Consider the following 26,586-nt stretch of genomic DNA (forward strand, 5'->3'; position numbering starts at 1 on the left):
GTCATCAGGGCGTCCCAACCTCCCCCCCACCTCCGACACTCCAATCCCCAATCTCTCTACCCTCCCCAGCCCTTGTCCTCATCCCCGTCCCCCCCTGTCACCCCTTGTCAAGAGAGGGACGCCTTCTCCAAGCTCACCACACGGGTCCTCTTGACAGGTAATCTCAACAGTAACAATTACCGCCATTACTGGTGTCATAAACAAGTGGCCGACCCCAAGCCAGGGCAATAACAAAGGCTTTATAATTCACCATGCAAGGCCATATAAATACATGCCAACAGGTAACAAGTAATCTAGCAGAGAGGAGAGGATGAGGGCCGGTGTGTTTGCTGCAGGGAGCCTCGTGGGCAAAGGGCGAGGACTGAGGAGCAGATTGAAGTCGAGGCTGCAGACGTTTGAATATAATGACTCGAGGAAAAAGGATTTCGGGCGCGTGAATATATTTGATTGGGGGGCGCGAGTCACCTTCGCTTGACGTCCAAAACGCAGCGGCGTGCGGTGAAGCGGTTTTGTCAGGCTATTGATGAGAGCATTTTATCCGGGGAGGTTATTGATTTGGAGTGCGTTATTGATTTAGCAATAGAGGCAATACTTCACTGTAAATCTTTGATTATCAGGGAGAGGGAGATGACATTCAAATGCATCAAATAAATGCCTTCCTGTGTGTATGTGTGTATATATATGTAATATTGACAGAGGAGCAAAAGAACACAGGCATTAGGATTTATTATTAATAAAAGTAATTTGATTTGTGGAGGAGGTGATGTGGAATTAAGTGAGACATTGATGTGTTTGACTGCATCATACAACAACAACAAACACATTATAAATTCCTATATTTATTCTAGGAAATATATCTATATTCCTATTTTTTTTAATTAATATTTGAAATGATGCTTGCTTCATTAATAATTTCACGCATTTATTTATTTATATATCATGGCAAAAATAACGGTGGCCAAACCGCGTTGTGTGCCTTACCATTTTGAAGTTTGGGCCAGATTGCTTCCTCTCCACAGCAAAAAGCAAACAAGGCGTTGTGGCCTGGAGCGCTAAAATAATTTGAGACTCCCTAATGAGGAGAGCTGAGCAGCAATTAACACGTGTCAAAGTCGACATCATCAGGTGCCACTCTCATTTTCTTCCCAAGACTCAATGCTTGTTTTGTTTTTTTTTCCTCTCCTCCCGTTTCCTCTTGTTTATTTCCACCCGAAGGCGACGGTGGAAAAAAAAAATAAAAAAAATCAGGTCCATGTCTGCGGCTGGACTGTGGCGTGTTTAACGATCACTAGTTAACGCCATCGAAATTGTCACGCCGACGTGTCGCCTCATCCTTTATTCGTTTTCTTTCCTTTCTTCCCTTTGCAGCCGCAGTCAGATCAGACAGACAGGCCGGTTAACGGTGCATAATTCCTGCAGGAGCGATGCTCCGAGCAGAGGAGCAAGGAGAGAGGGGAGAGGAGGGCAGGAGCTGCGGCGAGCACGGTGCATGGTGCTGATGGAAGTCTGTTGTTTGTGTTCAAGAAAAATAATAATAATAAAAAAATACAGACAGATGAAATTATTATTTTAACACTAGCAATAAGTAATCTTAAAAAAAGAGAAAACATTAGATAAAAACATTTAAAAAAAACAAAGTGTGCACTAGGATTTATTATCTTTTGTTTAATTAAGAGCAAAACTTTGTACAAAAAAACGTGATTTAAAAATGTTAAATGAGGAAAAAACAAATCAAATAAAAAATAATTATAAATGATTAAATACAGAAAAAGTAAATGAGTAAAAACAAATGTGGAAGAAAAAAAAACCCTGAAAAACTTCAGTTAAAATGTATTTTAATTCATATTACTTTTAAAAACAGGTTATTTAAGAAATATAAAGTGTGTTTGTATTTCATTTATTAAATAAGAAAAATAACATAAGGTTACAGAAAATGAGAATTTCATATACTTAAAAAAAAAGAGAGATATACAGGCACACCTAAAAATAGTCAAATAAAAAAAAAAGCCACATTTGGCATCAGACGTGTAAAATAACTTCAAATCACAACTGTCTTTTTTAATTGTTGACACGTTTTATTTTATTGCATGATTAAAAACAGGTAATTTCACTTATTGGGACCTCTTACACACACTGCACACTTTTGATTAAACAGCCATGTTGTGAGTTTAAAATTTCCAAATGACGTGTCAGAAGTGGTTACAGTCAAATTACTTCCATAAGCACAATTAAAAAAAAAAAAGGACACCAATGTGAGCTCTCTGCTGAGCTCACTTTTTAATTTTTACAGTAATTATTTATGACAGTCAAACATCTAGAAAGTATAAATGTGTTTATTCTCCAGATTTGACCTCACAAATGTCAGCGTGCTTGTAAAAATAATTAAAAAAAATAAAAATCTCCCTAGCAACAGCAATCCAGAAACTAAAAACACATCAACAACATCATGTAGCAGCACTACAAACTCATCTCTGATGTGTTCACCAGTTTCTCGTCTCTCTGCTGCAGGATGAAGAGAAAGAAAGAGAGAAAGAAGGAGGAGGCGTTTTGTTGTCATTCTTCTGACCTGAGCCGCTCGTCTTCCTCAGAGCTCAGCAGGAGCTCGGGGCCGACGCTCGCCTCGCCTACCCAGGGTCCTTTTTGGTGTGTGCATATCATTTGCATACATTTCTCGCCGGGCCGACGAGGCCTAGCTTCTCATTAAAGCCTCGTCTCACAAATTCCCCCCCTCCCAGAATCCTGCTGGTCTTTCGGCTTGCCATGAATCCGTTACCTGTGGCGGCGGCGGTGGTAGCTGCTGCTGATGATGATGGCATGCTGTTGTCCAAAAAAAAAAAGCAAACCAAGGGGGTGAGATGATGGGGGTGGGCAGAGAGAAAGAGAGGAGATGTATAGGAAGAAAGGGCAACAGTTTCTGTGCGGTGAAAACAAAAGAGAAAGCAAAAGAGAGGAAGAAAAAAAAAAGACTGCAGTCGAGAGAGAGAGAGGATAAATGAGTCCTCTGTGTGGTGGAGCTCTCTCTCCCCCACTCTGTGTACATCTCTCTCTCCCCCTCGCTCGCTTTCTGACTCCTGAACCAGGCTCCATTTTGTGTTAAGCAGCTCCCTCTCATGACAGATCTCTGCTGGGGTCAGGGGTCAAAGTTGAGGATAGGGTCAGCTGTAACACAACATGCAAGGGGACTTCTGCAAACTCCAACTCTCTCTCTCTCTCTCTCGCCCCCCCTTACAAATTTTTCCTCTATCACTCCGCTCTCGGCCAAAAAAAAAAAAAGTTGCAGGGTGATGAATTGCTCCGTCTTCAAAGTATAGCGATGAAGTTATTCTTAACAAATCCCACGAAAAGAGCAGAAATAAAAATGCATAACTTGGAACGAGGCTGAAAAGAAGAGTCCACAAGAAAAAAAAAAAGGCTCCATCGGTCGGGCACGTCGCTCCACGTTCGACGCATGGACGTCCACTTTGATTAATAGATCCACAAGTGAGGGGGCTTATCAGACTGCAGAGCACTTTGCAGGCTGTTTATAACACCGTGAGATCACATTTTACAAGTGATTATTGCAACGATCGCACGGTAAACAGTCGGAAACACGGCGTTTGCGAGTCTATCAGGAATGTGTGCTCGCACATGTATGTCTGCCAAACACAACACATCGCCCGATGATGCCACCCTGCATGTTTCTGCATCAACACACTCACTGCGCTTCTGACACGGCCTCTTAACTTTCCAACATCCCTAACCAAATCAGATAAGCACCAAAGAAATATATGTCACGAATATATATATATATTTATTTAAATGGCTAAATAACTTCCTAAAAACAGCTGGATGATGTAGTTTTTAAGCAAGAAATGACTCAAACGGGACATTTTTTGTGGACTATTTTCAACTATGGATCAATAAACAGTTGTTTTGTGTTCACGGCAGCAGGTCGGTGTTTATGGGATTGACTAAAAATGCACAGAAGTGCTAGATATGATTACGATAACAAGAAGCATGCATGACAGTGTGGCTGTGGTGTGTTTAGGATAGGTTTTGGATAATGATGGAGCTTTATGACACTGAACAAGACACATCAGGCTTTTCTGAACATCGTGTTGCAACTACAGTCAACGTAACATTTGATAAACTAAAACTAAAGGTGATACCAACTCACCACGCCCCAGATAGATCTCCATATCCAACCCCGAGGGCTGAACTTGAATAAAAGTTCAACAATCAGTTGACTAATTAACCAGTTGTGAACCACTAAATCAACCGCCAACTGTTTTGACAATCCACCAATCATCCCGGCCTCTTAAATATGTCCTCCATGACAGTAGACCAAACATCCCTGGGCTATGGACAAAACAAAACACCCGAGGACGTCGACAGTGATCAATGTCCCCGACCATTCCCTGACACTCAATACACCAAACAACCAATCTATCAGTTGAGAAAATGAGCGACTGATCAACCGACAATGAAACTAATGTAGCTGCAGCCTCAATGAAGTTTCATAAATTCAAGGCACTTATTAGTAGATCATTCCATTGTTCCATTGATTGGCAGCTTCCAGCCTCATCTTTTAAAAGTCTGGTATGCACCGGTGAAACAGAAGAGCAGAGGGAGGAGCTGATGAAGTCAAAAGCACGACACAGCAAAGGAATTTACAGACATACTTCATGTATGTACTGCTAGAACACGCATGGACTCACACGCAAAATGAATCAACACGTAGTACAAACACGCAAGACAAGCCACATCACTCCAACCTCCACGCCACTGAACACAAGTGGAGGGCAAAAAACAGAGAGAGAGCGCGAGAGAGAGGGGAAAAAATGATGAAGTCGGACTCGAACATCAAACAATAAACAGTCCATTAAGTCTGTGGGTGGAAGGGTTTGGGGGGGGGGTGGTGCAGATATTGGGGGAGGAGGGGGGTGGTGGAGGAATGATGAGTTTATTTAAAGCATGGTGACCCCGTGGCCGAAGGCTGCCTCGGTGCAGGGATGAATAAAACTTTAATGGCTCATAAAACACAGCGACCCCTTCTCCGAGCCCTGCTTCGCAGCGTTTATTCCTGCAGGGCCCGACCAATCGCATCGCTCCAATCTCCAAACACAGACAGGAGGACGGAGGGAGAGAGACGGAAGAAAGACGAGAAACAGAGTTCGAGAAATAGTTCAACAATTTGGAAAAAAAAATTAAGCTTATTCGCTTTTTTGCGTCCAAGAGAGAGATCAGAAAATCGACATCAGTTTCGTGTCTGTGCGTGAAGTACGGAGCTGGAGTCACGACTAATTAACACATCTCTCGTTCGTTTGTTTAGCCCGTACGTTAAACAGAAAAGTTTAAAACCACAATTGATTCTGTGCAGCATCTCCGTCGTGACCGAGCACAACTTTTTTTTTTTTTGGTTTTGGTGTCTGCACAAGCTCAACGGCAGCAAACCTGGCAACCTCACAGCGAAGACAAGACTCTCAGGATGGTTGCCAAGGTGCATGATGTTTGCCAAGAAATTGTTTTAACACTTAGACCACAAACTACACCAGTTTAATTTCTGTTTGTGTTGGGGTTAAACAAATAAGATGGAGAGTTGTGTGCAGAGCTGCAGAGGTGTTGGTAGGTGCAGTTTCCTTTTGCTTCCAGTCGGATTAACCATCTCCTGACTACGTCGAGGTAGTGAGAGGAAGAGAGGCGAAAAGGTGGAGCGCCAATGCTGAAAAATGAGGATTTAGGTTGCGGCAGTGGAGGTAGAATAACAGAAAGAAAGAAAAATGGAGAGCAGGATGAGAAACGATGGAGAGACAGAGGAGACCGCAGATGAGACCACGCCATTTATCCTGGTAGAGTTTCACACAGATGTCAAAATCGCACACACACACTCTGCCCCTTAACCTTTTTAGCACAACACTGCAAAGGTACAAACCATCAGCAGCGGTTTAATCAAACCCATGTGAACTGGGATTTTTTTTTTGCCAAGCACCATTTGCCTCTCTGGAAGCGGGCCTGTGACAATCTGAAGCTAGGGTGTCAATCCACGCCGCCGTCACCCCGGGGTGCTGGGATCTGTAAACAAGCAGCTGTCACCTTGTTTAACGCTCAGCCATTTTCTTTTTCCCACCACTTCACTCAATCTGCGACGAATTCCAGGAGCCATTACGTCGATGCGCTTGAAGTGTTGTTCATTTGCATTTTTTGTAGCCACTTTTCCCCCAAGATCGCTTCATTTAACTCTACTTTCAGTTGGGAAAGCACAAACTTCATGCATATCACGACCCTAGATGCTTCATCCGGTCGGAAAAACTCTGCAGATTTCAGCTTTAACAAGATCATTTCTTAATAAAGTGGCTTGGAAACATCTGTGCACATGTTCTTTGTGCATGTGTTCTTTTTCTTGGCGTCCACGTATGGGAAGTGAGATGAAGAGTCAAATCATTTAGACATCCAAAAGCAGATGAGGATGAACAACAACAACAAAAAAAAACAACACAACACACGATCGGCTCACGCTGAATTATTTTGTGCCAACGTCTTTGTTGTCAAAGTAGACGCTTAAAGTAGACATTTCATGTGTGTGTGTGTTTGTATGTGTGTGTATGCTACAGTCCGTGACCCTCCCCGCCCCTCTCTGCTCAGCCCAGTGGGTGTCATTCTCAGGTCATGAGACTGTAAATATACACAGTTAGACCCCAGAGCCGTAAATCAGAGAGAACAGCCTGAACTCCTACATGGACAGATAACATGAGACAGACATGATACGCCTGCTGGAATAAATAATAATACCACATATTCACAGCTTATAGTGAGACAGTAATAAAGATCATATTAACACAACAGTGGCTACCATTACTGATGGATACAGAACTGAAAAAACAACTTTTTCCCAGAGTAGATCCAGTAAAAGTGTCAAAACATTCATTATTATGACTAAACATAATCAACTTCCACTTTCCTAGAACTTTCAAATGTATCTTCATTAGCAAATGAGTGATGAAAACTGGAAAATGTAGTTGAAAGTGTTGATCCCAAACTGAAGAGTGGCGTTTTAAAGATGGTATTAAGCTTAAAAATGAGAATATTTTGGATCTTCTGCCATAGCAATCTGTGTAAAGTCTTTGTGCCATCAATACTTTGAAGTTACCTTCACTGTCACCAAGATGAGCTCCGATATATCAACTCCGTTTCACATTCGTGAACGTATCCTCGTCATCTTAGTCGTTGTATTCATTCAGGGAAGGTGTGATTGTAAACAGAGATCAAATAAATTGACGGGACATTTCCACGAAAGATAATAAATACACCCAACGGCTGAATATTGACGATCACGCACGCAGTGGATGAACATTGACGATCGTGTTTATGGAAAGTTCTAAAGTAAAGGTTACCTGCCAGAGCTTGTCATTAAAGCCAGGTGTCGAACGATATAAAGAAAAGTGTTATGTCTTAAACATAGCTTTAGAGTTACGCGTCTCTCGTTCTCACAGCTTTCAAGAGATGTTTTATGATGCCGAAGGTATTCCTGCTTTGCTTCAAGGCAGATTTCCTCTTAAAAAAATACTTCTTTTTTCCCATCCTTCTTGTAAAAGACAGAGGTGTCACTTTTTTTTTTGCATGTCTCAAAGGCAAAATGTAGAAACATGAGACAGTTAAGGATGCTTTGTCATAATCATCAACCGAAAAGATTTATTGGACAGACTGAAAAACACGTTTGGCAGTTTTCAGAGCGTTGATGGGAAAGTCACACACGTCACGCGAAACCTTTGCTGATCACTGTCCATACAAGTCGATACGATGGGAAAACTGTGCTTTATCGTTCTGCTATGAAAACATGTAGAAAGAGGTTTAGAGCAGGGGTCTCCAAACTACGGCCCGCGGGCCACATCCGGCCCACCTAAACAATTGGAGTGGCCCACTTAACAATCCCAAACAATCCCTCTAAACATGGCCTATTTTTAAAAAATTGCATTTTCCCATTATAAAATATCCACACTTAATGATTAAGCTTGGCATTCTAATTAAAATCTACCTTATTTACGAACTATTTACAGTACTAGCTCATTTTCATCCCCTCACACAATGGTATATTCTGACTTTGCTCGTAATCAACTGCCGCGCAGTCTGCCCGGGGGATTCAACTCGGTGGGTCAGGGGTGGCCGCGCGGTGCGGGAGGATCCCCTCGTGGGACCTCTCCCCGGCACTGGCTGACCTCCGCGACCGGCTCTGGGTCGGCTTGGAAAGGCTCGGGGGTGAAGGTGCCTCAAGGCTCCAGCCGCAGGCTTTACAGTGCCCTCCTGCCCGGACCTCGCCGCTTCCCGAGGCCGTGGACTTAGTGCTCGCTGCGTCCTCTCCTCTCCGCGACTGTCGAATCACAACTTATCGCAACTTTCACTTCCTCCCGCACCAAAATCGCAACAAAAATGTAAAAAGCACCGCAATTTTTTTGAAAACCTCATGCAACATCAGGCATTTAGGCCGCAACTATTTCAAAAAAGGCCCGTCAAATCCTGGTGGGACTGATATCATTTCCGGTTATAGACTGACCCCGGCCCCCTATCACAGGAAGGCAAGCTGATGTGGCCCGCACCGAAAAAAGTTTGGGGACCCGTTTTAGAGGAAGAGGAAAGATGTAGAGATGTCTAAAGAACGTTAAAGAACTTAGAAATTATAAATATATGCATCTCATCTTGAGGCAGGAACTCAAAAAGCAGTGGTACAGAGCACCTTTAAGTCATTTCATTATATTTTTTTGTAATTCCCATCGTCCATCCAAAGCTAACACAGTCAAACATGCAGCCAAGGTAAATAATGGAAAAGATCGAGCGCTGCATTGCCGGTGTAGCGGTCCAAAATCATTATCGCTTCTTGCAAAATTATTCACACTTCCTAACTTTTTTTTTGTTTTGCTTTTCACAAAGTTAACAAGACACATTTTACTGTCTTGGAAGCTGTGCAGTCTCAAATGTAGCTTGATGTGGTTTCAAGAGTGCAGAACTTTCGAGAGGAGGGCCAGCTCCCCGGTGTGAACATGTGCAACTGCTAAAAAAAATAGTATGCGCGCTTCCCAAAAACATTTCACCAATAAACAAAAGTTAAATAAATCTCCACGACCAGAGCACAGTCGATATATTCTTCTATTACTGTTACATTAACGTCAATTCCTGCCCAGAAAATCAGCTGAAGACTCACAGTCATGCAGCCTTTAATGATAATGACTCGGTTCTACTTGACCTCGCCGGAGTTAGTCACCACGCTCTGGAGTTCCCATTACTGAAATTACACCAAACAATATCATCCATTATGTCATTTATAATGGCGACTCTCGAGATCAAAGGTGTGAAAGTGGAACACAATATGAAAGTATTTTATATTCAACACCCTGGCAACGGTTAGACAAAATATCCAGATCTCAACTTTACATCATCTCCTGATGGGCAGTTAGCTTGAGTTGCATTACATTTACTTCATTCCATCTGTGATCTCTGAGGCGGTAAATGTTTTTGCAGGCATTAACGTGTCATCAAAGTGTCCGAAATCCTAGAGGGTTTGATCCTCCGGATCTCTGGAGGGTCCGCGGACACACAGTCTACAATTATCTCTCTGTTATGTCAAGTGCGCTTGAGCCAAAAATTGGCTCGCCTTGGATTGTTCAGAGCTATCGGGTTCCCATGTGAAAACACAAGGACTATGACATCACTGCGTCACTTAGCTAGCTAGCTACCTCACACACACACACACACACACACACACACACACACACACACTAATCCCTGGTCTTAAGCATGTGAGGCCTACACAGAGCGTTTGTCTTTCTCCGCTGACTTCCATTATTGAACAAACCGGGGGGGTTATGGAAATACAGTACCCTTGAAATGTGTCACCATAATGGCGCCACAACAATCGAAACGTATCACGAGAAAATGGATTTTCACAAGAGAAAGATTTGGATTTTGGGGATCGATCAATACAGCTTTTGTATGGAGGAGTCTCTTCTTCTACACAGTACAGGCCATACCTGGAACATACACTACGGGAAAAAGTTCATAGAGGGTTCGCTTGGCAACTCGCTGAAAACTCAATCCGTGTCTGTTAAATGTCACTACAGTGTTTGTGCAATGAAGTTGTCATTAACGGATTTTTTTCCTGGGTTTTTGCATCAGATCTAAACCACCTTAAAATGAGTCCCAGAATTTCACATCCGCTCGGAGAATTACATCCTTTGTGGAGGCGCAAATGACTTTGGACTTGAAAGTTAAGACTTCATCTCTCTGGTGTAATAAAAAAAAAAATAACACCATAACCACTAATTATACTGCTAGAGTAATTTCCGAGGCCAATAGCGCTATTTGTTTTCAATCAAGCAATAAAAGAAAGTGCAGACAGTTTGAAAGGATTTTCACTGGACTTTTATGTCGCCGCACGCCCAAAAGCTGTTGCATTTCTTGCTACAGGAGGATTCGGTTAAAACCATCCATCCATCCATCGTCTGCTTATCCTTTGTGGGGTCGCTGTCCTTTGATTGCTCTTGCAGTGAGCTCTTTCCAGTAGAGTAAACAAAAAAGAAATAAAAATCTGATTTCCACCTGGATTTTTTATATTGTTTATTGGATTTGTACAAAAAAAAGAAACTTTTGCACTAAAAAAAACTAAATTAGGAGCCCTGTGAATACATGAGAAGTGACTGCATTAAATAAGATTCATTTGCTTTATCATATCACACCTGTTAAATAATATCAACCTAACCATGCCACTCTCATCCTCCCAGGAACTGAAGTGGATCTGAGGAAAATGATTTAATGTCAAATTAAATAAAGAGCGTGGATTTTGTCCAAACTTTAAAAAAAATCATTCAACTTTAACGGCACCCTTGATGAATAATCAGAATCAGTATTCGTTAAAATATAATTTGAATGTTGTTTTGTTTTTTTTAATCACGAAACAGCTCTCCTGCTTCGGCGTAGGTCTCACCTGTCGGCCTGCTGTTACGAGTGTCAGCTACATTCATGAGTTCGCATACTACCGACGCAATTAGCGAGGTTGCCACTTATGAAAAGAGGGTGAAGCAGGAAAGAGTTAGGAGAGGTGAGAATGAGAAACAAAGTCATCACATCGCGGAGAAACCTGAGCGGAAGTGTAAAAGTGAGGCACGGGATGGATTCTGGTGTTTACTGAAGTCTGATGCATCAACAACGTGTGAGATTTAACAGCACGGAGTGATTCAAATTCATTTATCGGTTTCTTTGTTAGGAGAAAAAACGTGGAGTGTCATATATTTAAAATAATACTGCCGTGACCTTGTGTAAAACTAAAGAGGAAGCTAAACCAATGTTGTATCAGACCGTAATTCTTAATCTTCCAGAGGTCATTATTCATCTTAACTCTGACAGTTTCCCTACTCTTTAACTGCCACCATCAACCGCAGTGTAATAACACACACTTCCATAGAAAGCACACACACACACACACACCGTAATAAATTACAAAGCAAATGCAAATATCACATCAAACTATACAGCATGAATTCATTGGATGTGTGTCCCGTCTCTGCTGCAGAAACACAGACGCTGCAGCCGATAGACTGCGAACACGTCGTCAGCCATGACGTGCAAATGAAATCAAACGTTCACGTCTGCTTTCCTAAAAAGTCTAAAAGTCAGTAATCTAGATCTGTTTTTATTTTTCCGCTTCCACAGTTGCAGAGATCCACCCACTCCTCTCTCTCTTTATGAAGACTGACAAGTCATTCACCTCTAAAAATGAACTTGTGTATATTCTAATCATGAATCACCTTAAAAGAAGATAATAGCCCAGTTAAGGTGTTTTATTTTACTCCAATTACAATCACATCATTACAGTAAATGAACAGAATTGTATGAGGCATGAATATCCTGTTTTTAAAATGTCAGTTTGGCAGAATTTGAAACGTCTTATGGTCCCAGTCATTGCTGATTCACTTTGCTGAAGGAAAAACATTAGATCTACGGTATCTTGTGTCTTCTTACTGTCTGTCTCTGTCTTTTAGGTAGATTAGGGTCAGAAGTAAATGCGTCCTGACAGAAATTTTAATTTTAATCAAGTGGTTCAAGTTGAGCTGAGAGGAACTTTAAATAAACTAAGACCGACTGAACGTTGGCCACGGTCAGCGCTCACAGTGGAGGTTCAGTAGCGGGGCACTGGGCTGGTCATAGCTCTTTCTCACCTCATGGTTCAGCAGCTTGAAACTCTGAATGTGATCTTTGACTGGCTCACACACACACACACACACACACACACACACACACACACGCTCCTTGTCTTTGTATTGGCTTTTAAAAAAAAAAAAAAAAAAGGCTGGGAGGTGGGGAAGGGAGTAGCGGAGTGTGTCAGCTCCTGGAGTAGGCTTACTGTGCTTGGAGATGCACTGGGCCATTACACATGACCTCTGACCCCAGCAGGCACCCTGAGGTGAAATGACGCGGGCCTGGTTTTACTCAGCTGGAACAAGGGGGAGGCGGGAGGCACAGGCTGATGGCGCGCATGTGTGCATGTGTGTTGGCAGTAGTTGTATATATGCATATGTGTTTACGTGAGTTCATACACACACACACACTGATGTGTGAGTAGTGTTCACGCATCCCACCCTTCAGAAAAACAGACACGCCACCAGCTCGGTGTCCCAGGCACCCTGCGAGCTGCGGGCCTGTCCTGTGGCTATGCAAATGTGACGGGGCACCTCCCTCCAATTACCAACCAGTGACCCTGACGAGGATCCGTCTGCAATTGGGATGGGGGAATGTCAGTGCACACATACATAAAAAGTATGTCAGCTTTCTTTTACGCATGCCATTATGTCTACGAAAACCCGTGTGTCCGTGCACGGTGATTTGATTTACACATTTTAGTACAGCAGGCTCAGTCTCAGACATTTTGAGACACAATTAAGGTTTGTAATGTAGTCGCCCGTTTCCATGTTGAAGCGGGGTTGCTAATATTCACAACAGTAAGCATTGGATTTCGTCATCGATCTCTTGAAACCAAAGAGGACTCGGCTTCATCACTTGAAACTAAACCTGTGATGCATTTCAGCTGAAGTACCCTCACTTTTTATTGACCGGAAGTATTTTTGTTTATTGTTTTAAAAAACAATAAATCTCTGGATCTTGTTTCAATAAAAAAAAAGGACTTATTTTTGGCCTGAATCAGATCTCCTAAGCAGGTCTTCATTGCAGATTGCTTTGAGTTAGAAATGGCGAAGCTTGCGTTAAAACAGAGGCAGCAAATAAAATTATATAAAACTCCTTAAAAAAACAAGATGTTGAAAAATGCTGGTTAAGGTTTTAGAGGTGAGGGAATAAATGAGCCGGCCTCTCCTCTTCAGTATGTTACCTCATGTGGGACCGAGTTAGGCCAGGAGCCCACGAGACAACGCCCGGAGCAAGGGAGGTTTACAGACTCTACCCATCAGGACCAGATCCTGCCTTAGATTTCGATGTACCATAGTAGAAGGTCCGCCTCAGAGACTCGTTGCTCATGTAGTTAAGTAAAGCACATCACTCCTGGATCATCATCACAGATTAAGAAGACGTGAGGACGAACTCCCACTGCATATAAACCCACCGGCAAACCATCAACACACTGTGTGCAACTGGAGAGAGGTAAGCACACACACACACACACACACACTTAATAATAGGGGTTCTTAATTAGCGAGGAGTGTCTCCATCCTCTGGGTCCACATGCCAGTCATCCACGGCTGTGACGAGTCTGTCCACATTAGCATGACCCACCTCCCTCCTCCTCCCCACTGTCCACTCCACTGCTCAACACACAACCACTGAAGCATGGACGCCCTGCTAATTATGACTTCACGAATGTGTGTGTGTGTGTGTGTGCGCGCATGTGTGCACACCAATCAAAGGTACATGACTTGATAGTTGACACTAACAGTCTGCTAAGAAAAAAGGAAAAAAAAAGATGCCATGTGCAAATGTTCTCAATTCATTACCATTTTGTCAGCAGCACCAATTAAAGACAAAGGACTAAAATAATTACTGTGCTGTCTTTTATTTATTTATTTTATCTTTATTTTAAAACATTTAGGACAATTTGTTTGTTTTTCATATTATTAACTCAGATAATTAATTTTTAAAATGATTCTGACATGTGTTTAAACAACTTGATTATTTATTATTGTAACGTGAAAATAGTTTGGACCAAGATCTTTATTTGATTATGTCAAAGTTATTTTATGTTATATTATGTGTTTGTATTGCGACATTTAAGTCACACGTGTGGTCACTGGCAGAGACATCAAGAAGAATATAGAATATTAATCACGACACATTTTGAATTCAATAACTTTTTATAACTCTGAGCGACATATTCGATACATGTGGCAAATTTAGGTTCTTGGATCGGAGTTTTTTTTCCTCCCAAAATTAAAACAACGCTTCATTAGTCAGTAAACATTCTGATTACTGCAACCACCAACATAATAAAGCACCGGCAGGTTCACAACACACACAAAAAAATAGATTTAGGGAGGAAAAATGGACTTCTTAATCATTAATAATTTACATTTACTGATTTCAAAATTTTACAGAAACATATTAGTCAACAGAGGAAGTGTTTGCTCCAGGAATACATTAGAAGTTCTTGTAATATCACGAGGCAAAAAGTTCACCACACACACACACACACACACACACACACACTCATCATATCACTGTTGAAAGCCGCATATATAGGAGAACGTCAAATAGGTGTTGACATTCATATGTAAATACGAAGCGGGGCGAGCCCGGCGTCCGCAGGCGCCAACACGCTCCTTTGTTCGTCTCCAGTCAGATACACTCACCCAGAAACAATGAGGGGGAGAGAGGAGGAGGAGGAGGAGGAGGAGAGGGGGTCAGGGGTATGTGACCAATGCCAATCTGCCCTCTCTTGCCAGTGTGGGGGAGTTGGGGGGGTTACAGGGAGGGTCAGAAGACAGTGAAAAGGGTGAAAGGTCAGCAGCAGAAGAGTGTGTATGTGCTTCTAACTATTGTTTCCCACCAGTGTGTGTGTGAGCGTCTTATTTCCCAGTGCTTACATCACTCAGTAAGAGATCCCATTAGTGCTCCATTAACCAAAATGCCAATAAAATTACCAACAATGAAAACTAAATTAAATAGTTATGCCTCAAACTTAACTCTTAAATTTGTATACAGAGGGAATTACGCACTCAGGAAAAATCTGAGGGGGGGAAACGAGCGAGAGGATTACAGATTTGAGCCCAAACGTAACATACAATAGCTTTTCTGTCCGATTCAATCGATGCGAAGGCGGCTTTAAGTGAGGAGGAATTTTCTCACATGGTGTAAATGGCCACGTTACCGCATGATTATGAAAGTCATTAGGAGAGGCTCTAAACATCTCAGAGCAATTTAGAAAATACTCAAGGACACATGAGGTAATCGCTTCAGGGTGCCAAACCGGCTTCGACGTGACAGTTGCGATTAAAAAAGATCTCCACATACCGCACGTCCACAAAAATATACACTTCCTTACATGTGTACACATATAGATTCATGCAAATAAACATGCATGTGCGTATGACACATATACACACACGACTTCTAACTTCTCTCACAACGCAGATCTGATCTGACCTCCACACACACACACACACACGAGGCGACTCCTCTCATACACCCACGCAGCCATTATAACCAGCATAAACAAGAATGACAAGTTGAGATTAATGAAGGGCCCAGCAGTGACAGACCAATTTAATTGTCAAACCATGATGGCTGTTGAACTCCACCAGTGTATTTATACAAGCTTACCGTAGTGCCTTTAAAATGTTTGCTAATTGATCATGACCAATAAGTAATTAGAAAAACTGATAGCGTGTCCTTCCTCCGCACGTGTCAAAGGCACACACTGGAGGAGGAGGAGGAGGAGGAGGGCGAGCCGGCCTCAGAATAATGAGTGAGAGGAGAGAGATTTGAGATAACGTGACATTTTATTGCTGGAGTCACGTCAGCGAAGAGGCTTTATACTGGAGTTGTGCAGGCAGGAAATAACACTGTTTTATTCTGATTTCATTAGAAGACAAATGATGTGATTTTATTTGTATTTAAAAAGGCCTGAAGTTGAATTTCATACGAGTCGTGTGTTGGATTGTTTGGGTAAAGTGGAATAAAGGGTTACGTGGCGGTTTATCGGTCATATTGCTCAAGTTACACCTTTTGACAGACGATCTGATCACACTCATACACGACTAAGATGGCTCGGCATATAAAAAAAAGGAAAAGTCCAGATCGGCTTTTCATCGGATAAATACTGTCTAGAAGATGTTGTGCACCAAAACATTTTGAATTATGTTTGTGAAGATACTAAATCTCCTAATTTATGCTTTTATTTCCTTTTTTTTGCAAAAAGTGAAATCTGTAAAAGAAAGCATCGAAGAAAAGGCGGCCATAGTTTGTGCGTATGCATGTATACGTGGAGGAATTCATACAAATCCAAAGCGTTGAATTTGACTTGGCTTCCTCACCGACAATCACAGCCTGGCGGATGATGGGTTGATGAAACGTAAAGTAAAAATGCCGCAGGATTCGTATTTATGTTTGAAAAATAACAAACCAAAAAACTTCTGAAGTAAAAAAACAAAAATGCTGTTAAAGTTCATAGAAATGATGCTCAGTGAAACCAAGAAAATGAAACTGCAGCGGGGGCATTAACAAAGAGAATAAAATGGCTGACAGAGTGTGCGAGCTCAGAATCTTAAATTCTGATGTAGCGTTTCTTAAAATTAAACATCCAAAGAAAAGGAATAAATCCTCACACTGACGATCGTGAATAGCATGTGTAATACTCCAGCTCGAGCAGATATCAAACCTACAGATCTCTGAATACCGTCTTACCGTCTCTGCCAGCGCCGGTCCGATCCAAGCCGGGTTCCCAAGAGGTTTTTACTGGGTTATTCTAACCACTGAGAGCTGACAGTGGCCTTGGCTCCCTGGCTTGACTTCACGTCCTCCGCTGGCAGCCCAAGGCCTGGCTCACTGGGAAGGAATGTGTGAGAGAAAGACAGTGTAAATAAATACTGTAGGGTCGAACAGTGACACCACAGCCAGAGGAGACCCCAGTGTTGGAGAGGGAATCTGATAAAAATGATCTTGGCGGCTGGAGAGCGGGCTGAAAACCGTTTCAGCCACCTGTTTCACTTGTGAAATGAATATTTCGCACAGGTTTTACTTGAAATGAAGTCACTCTCTTTTTGTCACACACACCCCAGTCAAATCAGGTCATGTGACACATAATCTCTGATTTGAAATGTGAGTTGAATATAAAGTCAAATATACTGCACACATGCCGGTGACTGTGAAACTAAGAGTCGCTCACATATGAGCCTTTTCTTTCTTCTTTATGAGAGAAATTCCAGGATCTAAAAAAATAAATGATGGCTTGGTTTGATGCATCATTTCCACATGCAAGAAGACAACAAGCTGTTGTGTGAATGTGATGTTTGAATGTCAGAAAAAGGAGGCGCGTAGAGGTGGAAAGCAAGCGAGACAACACCAGAATGGCGAGACACCTGTTTCCAAATCTGTCTTTGCTTTTTTTTCTTTCCAGGTTTCTAATTTGGTTCAAGAAACTGAAACAACTTGCAAATAAAGTTTAATTTTTGTTCCCCTTCGATTGCTCGGCTTCATCACTGTAGACGCCCATCTTTGGATCTGATATAGACAAAAGCACAAAAGCAGTGACTTGTCCTGCAGTCTGGAACGTTGTTCACAAGTTGTAGCAGCCTTGAGGCTTTTGTTTGACCGCTTACTGTCAGCACTGCACACAAAAGCAAGGAACAGAAGAAACATAAACTGTTTGCAAAATGTTTCAAATCCATTTTTAAAAAAGTGAACTCCCGGTGCCAGGAAGTGTCTAGCGTTAGTTAGTCACCGTGATTAGTGACCCGGCTCGAGCTGACAAAAGTAAAACTGAAGCAGAGTAATCCATTTTAAAAAAAGGTCACAGACTTCCAGCGTTTCCACACAGTACACAAAGCAAGTAAAGCCAATCAAACTGGAAGTTTTGATCCGAGAATGAAAGTTCTTTTGGAGCACCGTCCTCATCTGTCTTTAAGTTTGTCTGAGATTCAGCTCCTACAGTACAAACCCATCACTTATAGTGATCAGGGACAGGAAGACCAGTAAGACCTTGGTGACATTGAAACATCTCTACTTCATTGCTGGCTGACTGCTCCATCTCCAGTCAGGGTTTTTCTGTTAAGTAGCCGCAGGGCTACTCTCTACTCACAGGGTGATGTGTGTATAAAAGCTTAATCTGAATGGAGACCTAAATCAGGATATGGATACTTGAACTTGACATGACAGTTTGAATGCCAGCTCCTTATACCCATATTCAGTCATAAATGATCCAGAAGCCCTATGCGATCGAGCTGGATGGAAACCCATTCAAAAAAAGGACCTCTGTTTATAATATAAATGACAACCTTTAAGGTAAATCATACGCTGCGTGGAGTGTGCCAAATCCAGTGTTTAGTTTGGGGTTTTACACATATCACCTGTTCAGTGAAGCCGCCGCTGAGTTTATATTAAGAAAAGAGAGAAGGTGTTACAACCGGGACGGGTGTAAAAGTAGATCACAACAGATGAGTAACTGTGCATTATTGTAGCACCTTTTTGGGACATATAAAAGAAATGAGAGAACCACACATTCAGATGTTGATTTTAAGGGTCCACTCGTATCATCACGGTGTGATTTAAGCCAAGGAACTGCACTGAGATACATATGGCTGTATGGATACATCTGCTTTACTGCTGTATGGATGCGGATTTCACCATCTGACAGCCTTTAGCTCCTCATTGTTGGAAAAGGAAAGCTACAGTCTGAACTGAAGTTCACATCGCTTCGTGTTTTCATAGCTGGTGTAAAGGCCTGACAGAAAAGAACATTTCTTTCTTCGTTGCATTTATGTGGTCCTTGATACCAAAGAACTTTGCTCACTGAGTGCGACTTTTGTCTCTGGTAGATCAAAACTTTGTCCAAAAGGGTGCTCCTGACAAGACTGAGAACATCTGGAACTACAGAGTGAAGCAAAATTAAACTTTTCTCCTGCGCAGAGTAGCTGAGATCGTCGAAAACACACACACTAAAAAGTGTGATTGCACCATCAGATGCTGAAGAATGCTGATTAATTAAAGTGGCGACACATTCGGCTCTAAGCAGCAGCTGATACGCATCGCCTAAATGTATCACTCTGCGAACGTCTTCGCCAATGGGAGTCATCTCCGTTGGCGTTTGACATCACCGATAACCCGAGCAGCAAATGCACAACGCTTACATTTGCATGCGTCGCTGAAAACGGGCGCTCGAGGATCGTTCATGACCTCCCCGTTTTCCCAAGTTGTCTTGGGGCCTGCTGTTAGCGTAGAGGCTAATGATATCTAGGGGGCTGGGTGTGTGTACGGGTGTGTGCGGAGGGGTAAAAAGGTGTGCACCCTATCACTTGCTGAGTTGATACGAACCTCTGCAGACACCTAAGGCTGAGGAGGGAAGGGTGTGACCTCACCTCTGACATAGGAGTCGGCACCTGTCACACACATTAACACTCGGATATGCAAACACACAAAGACGCGCATGTATTAATGAGTATTGTACGACGGCGCCATCCAAAAAAACGCCCGTCATCTACACACAAATACGCACAAACGCATCCGACCCAACACCGTCTGCCACCTCCAGCTCTCCTGTTGGCAGCCGGCTGGCGAGCACAGTGGGCAGTGTCAGATAAGAGGGCATCCACAGGCTATGTTTCAAGGTACGGTGCGTAACAGCAGAGGAAATCAGGGAGCTGATTAAAGTCTCGTTAGGTAAATAAAACATTAGGACATGCATTATGAGAGACCCAAGTAATTAGTGTGTGTGTTTGAGTAGAGGAATGTACAGTAACAGGAGCTGCAAAGGAATCCCTCAAAGACTTCAGGCACACTGAAGAAAAGTTTAAGTAATGGACAGACACAATGACACAAATGATTAATTCAGAATCATCAATCAAACCTTGAACATCCAAAGTAAACACTTCTTCAAATCGGATTTTTTTATAAATCATTCCTCAGGACAGGAAACATTAGTACGAGTCTGAGCTTTGCACAATTGAACACGACTTCAACAGCAATAGGCATAGCAACGTTTTGTACCGCGTGCACTCCTCGATGCATTTTATTTTTAAAAAATAATCTGTTTCACATTGTTGCCTGTTGCTATTACTGTTTCCTTTCTATGTTGCCAATAAAAATGGGTTGTATCACCGGCCTTATACAGCTGAGGAAAAGTAACAGAGAGCGAGAGGTGAAAAGTGAAAAAGATAGATGAGCCAAAACCTATTCAGGCTCTGCAGCTCTCTTGATGATCCAAAATAAGCACTTGACCAAAGCTAACATCATAGACTGGAGCTATATTTATGGTGCAGATAAAATATTTATATAGTGAGTCATAAAGTCTGGTCCTGGAAAACAGCTGCAGGGGTATTAGACACTGCAAGTTTTTGGCAATTAAAATACTTCATTTCTCTAGCAGGATATGCCATTACACATGGCTTACTATTTAGGTACAGGGTATGAAGAAAAACAGCTTCATGCTGCATCCAAACTATAATCTCTAACTGACTTTCACAATATCCTGATTTGTCGTTTTTTTCATGTAACATTTAATTTATCCTTGTTTTGTTGTTTTTTTGTGGTGAGAAATAAAGTCATAAAATAAATGAGTGAAAGGATAAAGAAGCATTCAGTGTCACACATAAAAAAGACAAGAGCAAATACAAACAAAAAGACAAATGAAGCGTGAACTGTTATTTCTTTGTATACACGTAGAAAAGTGAGTATACAGGCGGTATAAACTTTAAATAAATACAACAGTCGGCCTTAAAAAGAGGGAGAAAAACGTTATTTCATATTGCGAGGCCAATTCCAACGAACGTAACAATATCGAAAGTCGTTTTTTTGCCAGATTTCATGAGGTTGGAACTATGTAGAACCTGGAACAGGATATGACTCCTTTATCACCTAACATTTAAATCCTTCTACAGACAACTATGAACGAAACTGAAATATTATATTAAAATACCCAACCCCCGCGTGGAAAGAGCGCCATACATCTGAGGGAGCATTCAACCTGGGATTACCGGCTTTTCAGTGGAAACTAAATAAAAATAACTCTTTGCCGAGTCGTCCATCCAATAGTACGAATAAGAGAGGGGAAAAAAAGAAAAACTCAAGTGCATCGGTCACACTCCTTAAACCTATTTGTCAGGCTGGTTGAAACAGAGGGCAAAAAATCTCTTATCAGGAAATCGTTGTCTTCCCTGGCTCACTAAAACTGCACAACAGCGCTGCTTTAAAACTTGATCTTTGGTGAATAATGGATCGTGGCACTATCGAATACAGTCCCACGTATCCCAGACTAAACATTGGCCTAGATGCAAAGGATGAGTTATGTCTATTGCGGTCTATAGTTTCATGATTTTGAATGAAAAGCAGCTAATTAGAGATAAATAAATCATGCCGGGCTATCGGTGGCTTTAGTGCTGGTGTTTGGTGTCGGATGCTAGATCAAGACACAGCGAGTTCCAGGTTAGAGTTAATAATGGAAGACGAGTGGTTCAAGTGCTCATAGTACACACAGCCAGCTACATTACTAACAACTTGTCTAGTCTTTGTTAAAGCTTGCAAGCATGACAATGTTACATGAACGTCTTCATCCTGTTTGTGGATGCTCCGTTCACATATTTCTTGGTTATGGCCAGGCGTCTTACTTCTTCTCTTTTCATCTGCTTGCAGCACAGTTTCACGTTCATGCCTCTCTGCACAAAGCCAGGTCCACAAAGAAAAAGGCTTCCCTATATCGGTGTAGAGGAACTCGACAGAGTCGTGACTTCAACGCCATATGACACCTATGGGATACGCTGGAACGCCGACTTTGAGCCAGGTCTTATCATCCACCATCGGCGCCTGACCTCACTAACACTCTTGTGGTTAAATACGAGCAAATCCCTGTAGCCGGGTTCCAGAATTGCATGTCCATATTCATTTATTCCGACACACAGTATGGTTATCATTAGTATAATCATAATTTTAAACATTAAAGTAGTGGGGGGGAAAGAGTCTGCACATTTTAGGACACGATCTGAGATGTATTTACATTGCTCATGCCTTTAAAAGTGGCTCGCTATGAAGTCTGTGTTGAAGGACGTCTCAGCATTGTATGATTCATAGACAGACCTCATTTAACAATGCCCTCTGCTTTCAAATGCAGCACAAAACGAGACAAAATACCACCAAGCTCCACAGGGGTGTTATGGAAATGGAGGAAGAATCAGGTCATGTTTGATATTATGCACAATATGTACAGAGACAGAGAGAGAGAGACGGGGGACAGAGGAGAGCATTAATGCAACTATTAAGAGACTCTTTCCTCAGTCTTATTCATTAAACATATAAAAGTTCCCACACTCGCAGTGAATCCTCCCCTCGAGATGAAATTCTAATGTGATATTAAGAGAACTGGGACAGCGCCGGCTTATTACAGCGAAGCCAAGGCGGGCGGGCGGGCCGTGTCCTCTGTATGTAAACACGAGCAGACATTACAACACATTACAAGATGCAAACGCTGGCGTTGTCTCACAGCGAGCGCCGAGAGAGACTCTCGGGAGTAGCAGCAATTCTTTGGATCGGCGTTCACACGGGGTTGTAAGTTTGTTTGTACGAGACGGAGGCTGGAATTGCAGCTTTAGTCTCGAGTGAGGATCGGCTCTCGAGAAGCACTCACGCCACATTAAGCAGACACAGAAAGGTGAGGGCGTCCAGCTGGTTACACAGTTCACCTCACCTGACACTGAATGTCTAGAAATGTAAATTATATGCAACATATTTTTTGTTTTAATGCAGCTACGAGGCCGTTCAGGTCAGGACAGGACGTACTGTTATATTCTTTCACATATTTCTCACTTAGGCTGAGTATAAATTACTTTCCGCGTGTCTAAATGTGGATATGAACTTACACAAAGCAGTGCGAGCCACTCTAACAATTTCCCAACCTCTCGCCACCTTCGGAGTGAAAAGTTTATCACCATGGAGACACATCCACAGCCAAAACACCTCTGTCTCCTACTACTACTGCAAAAAAAAAAAAAACCCAATTAGATGAAAACAAACACATGTTGTTTGTGAATCTGAAACAACCTGCACATCTCACAAAGTATCACCAGTGTGGAGACATTTTTCAGCACGGTTTAACCCAATTTATCACACATCTGCTGTTATCTTGGTATTTCACGAGGGGAGCACTGCAAACAGACTTCAACCGTAGTAAGCAGAATTTTTATACAGGGGAATATAAAACTTAAAGCTGCACTGATCAATATTTTTATGTCAGCAATGGATCAAATGATTAAGTCTAATGTGAAAGGTGTCACTCGGAGAGAGAACGCCGCAAATAATTACCACCTGACTCAGCAGCCCCCCCGCCCCCCCGTCAGCTCCACGGAGCGTTTTTACAATCTTTTAACTCATTGTTTTGGTTTTATGACCCAGAACTTTATTGTTTTATTGTACTTTGATCAACCTCAATTCCAGACGCAGCAGACAACGAACACATGCGTTATAAGCTACCAGCCCAGGACTGCCCGGACAAAGACTCAGAGTCAGGAACACAGAGGAGCAACTAAAGAGCTGGATATTTCCCCCTCAGGAGCTGAGAGCTAAAATTAGAGTGAACATTTGATACAAGGCACCTCCAGCTGAATGCAGATGTGTTTGCAATAATAATAAATAATAATAAAGAATGGACAGAGCTGCTGGCTGCTGCCAGCAAAGACGTGGGTCACTGGCTGACCTAAGGCGGGCAGAATGACGCCTGGGTGCTACAATAAGCCATCTGTAACGGCACCCACCTGTCCATCAAAGCGTGCACACTCTTACTCCTGCATAACTTTAAGTCTTAATATAATCTGAACAGGTGAGTTGTATATAAATTCACCCTCAGTGCAGTTGAAATTAGCTATAGAGACCAAAACCAGGCTGTAAACATGTTTATTTCTGCTGTGAACTTGGACATTTGAACATGGGGACTTATGGAGACTGACTCACTTCTGGAGCCAGCCTCAAGTGGACGTTTGAGGAACTGCAGTTTTTAGCATTTCCGCATAGGCATTATTTTCCAGCTACGGAGGTTGCCACTTGATTTAAGCTCCATATTTTGGTTTGAACGATGATTTTTCTTCTGCCTCTGAGAAATGTTTGCACAGACAAAAGCACCACATGTGAGAGTTGGTCTCACCCAAGTTTATTTTGGATCCTTGCACCCCGGCATGATGGATAGCTTCCTGAACTCCACACTGTCTCCTCCATTGATAGCGTCCGTGTCCTCACCTCTGTTTTTTCCGACCTCGAGTTCTGTTTACAAGTTAGGCTCCAAAATAGTGGCAGTTGGACAGCAGTTGGACGGACATGTGACGGAGACGCACCGCATATCTGATTGCACGTTAATTGAATTATTTTTAGAGGTGCACTAGTTTGTGTTGGCAGGATAACCCAGCCTCACCTCTACATAAAACATCGACCCAGATGCAAATATAAAGGAGTAGACATCACCTTCACTCCTTGTACTTTGTCTGCATCTTGAAGCCTGGTAGTGGAATCAATGACCATCTCCAAGTGTGATACAGACGGGCAAATGTCAGCCTGTGCTATTACAAACCCGTCTTCCACTGCTTAATTTATTACGTTTAGATTAAATCCAGTGAAATTCAATATTTTAATTGAATGTTTAGAGCCTGAGTGTTCAGTGATAAATTTCCATTGGCGCCCTGCGCTCCACTATCATGTTTCTCGGCCTAATTACATTTGCATAAATGATGTTCGTCATTATTATCACGGGTTGGGTAGGCACTAGAGGGGTGAAAGAAGGAGCCGTGCAGTGTGAAGGGGCAAGGGCGTGCTGAAAGGACGTTGGCATTGATGATGATTTTTTTTCTTCTTCTTGTGATGACCCACAAAAGTGCTGAGGATACATGTCTCCCCAGTGTGGAGAGAGTGAGAGTGGTAGGTTTCCATCCAAATGAGGTTTCCAAGAAGCAAGCTTTGGCAATATCAAGTCTCAGCCTCTGAACAACCACTGACGTGAATGACTAAACGGCAACATTTCACGTCGGACACAAGAGGGCCTGTTGAGGCGAACTGTGACCCATCGTCTGAGATCAATGAAAAAATAAATTCATCCCATCTTGATAATGTCAAGCAAACCTAATGTAAAGACAGTCCAGTTTATTATGAGTTGACCTATACCTGCTGTTCATTCATCATCATTACAGACAGGAGAGCTCGGGGGATGATTCACTTGAAGGATCGGGCACAGAAGTTGCAAAAGTTAAACCTGCATTGATCTTTTTTTTTTGATGAATGTGAAAGGCTTGCGTATAGTGCCAGATTACCACCCAACTCTGCAGCTGTGCAGGCTTTTTTTTAGACCTCTTTAACTCATCTTTTGGTTTTGCAGGCTCCAGATTCACTGTGTAGTTGAGTCATCAATGCAGGAAGCAAGTTTTCAGGACACTACATGCCCAGCACCAAAGACAGGCAGACTAAGGTAGCTTAGCAAGACATTCTTCAGGAGTTGGTGGAGACAAAATCAGAGCTAAAAGGTGATTGGACTTACGTTTTCCATGGTGCCATGTGGGCAGATATACAGCTCCAAATGAATGTTGCCCCGTATCTGCTTGGTGTGTAGATAGGCAACTGTTTACGAACACATGGTCTCAAAACAGAACAGAGAAGCAGCATCAAGCAACACCCAACATAACCACCCCTTATATACCCTCTAGGTGACTAATTGGAAAGGTAAAGTGGACTAAACCACCAGTGGGGGTGCCTTTAATATACATATATATAACATTGATCAAATATCTAAATAGACATTTAAAAATACTCATTTCTATCACAGTGATGAGAGTTACAAAACCAAGCATCCATGTAGCAACCAATACAAACATGAATGATCAAAAACACACACAGGCTACTTCCTGTCCTCCCCCTTTCTTCAAACATGGTAGTATCCAGGGGAAGCAAACAGGAAGTGTGTCAAAGTGACTTCCCATGCCTGCCACAGACTGCAGACAGATGAGTCCTCCATGTTGCACAAAGACAAACACAAACACTCTGTGGAATTTTGACTTCATAAGCTCCTTAAGTGATGCTCCTGTCTGTGTTTTTGGTATTTTTCCAGCCAGAAACACATCCTTAAATAAAGATCTGATAAAGTGCAGTAAAGTTAGAAAGACGATGAGGTTTTAAGAGCTCAGTACTGCGAGCATGTGCAGCAGAAATCCTATATCAAGACAGGTCAGACATCTGTAAGGGTGATGTATATACCACAGCATCCCCCCCCATTAACCCACACTGGGTCTCTGTCAGACTTAGAGTAACTGATGGCAGTGGGTAAAGTGATCCATGGTAACAGTAACACCACTTGCAGTCATATGTATACAGTGCTTCAGAGCTCTAAAGTGGGTGTCAACCACTGATGCCAGCAGGGTGTGGGAACAATATGTTCCTAAGGAG

The 26,586-nt window shown here is 42.3% G+C and overlaps 1 long non-coding RNA gene across 1 annotated transcript; it reads right to left on the reverse strand.

The window, feature by feature from the left end:
- Positions 1–1,987: 1,987 nt before the first annotated feature.
- LOC109142119 (uncharacterized) lies at positions 1,988–25,820 on the reverse strand. Its single transcript, XR_002042889.2, has 3 exons — positions 25,685–25,820; positions 16,873–17,013; positions 1,988–2,817 (listed from the first exon to the last, which is right to left on the reverse strand). It is a non-coding gene; the product is annotated as an uncharacterized LOC109142119 (long non-coding RNA).
- Positions 25,821–26,586: the final 766 nt, after the last annotated feature.

This window comes from Larimichthys crocea, chromosome III, assembly GCF_000972845.2.
Source record: "Larimichthys crocea isolate SSNF chromosome III, L_crocea_2.0, whole genome shotgun sequence".
Taxonomy (NCBI): Eukaryota; Metazoa; Chordata; class Actinopteri; family Sciaenidae; genus Larimichthys; species Larimichthys crocea.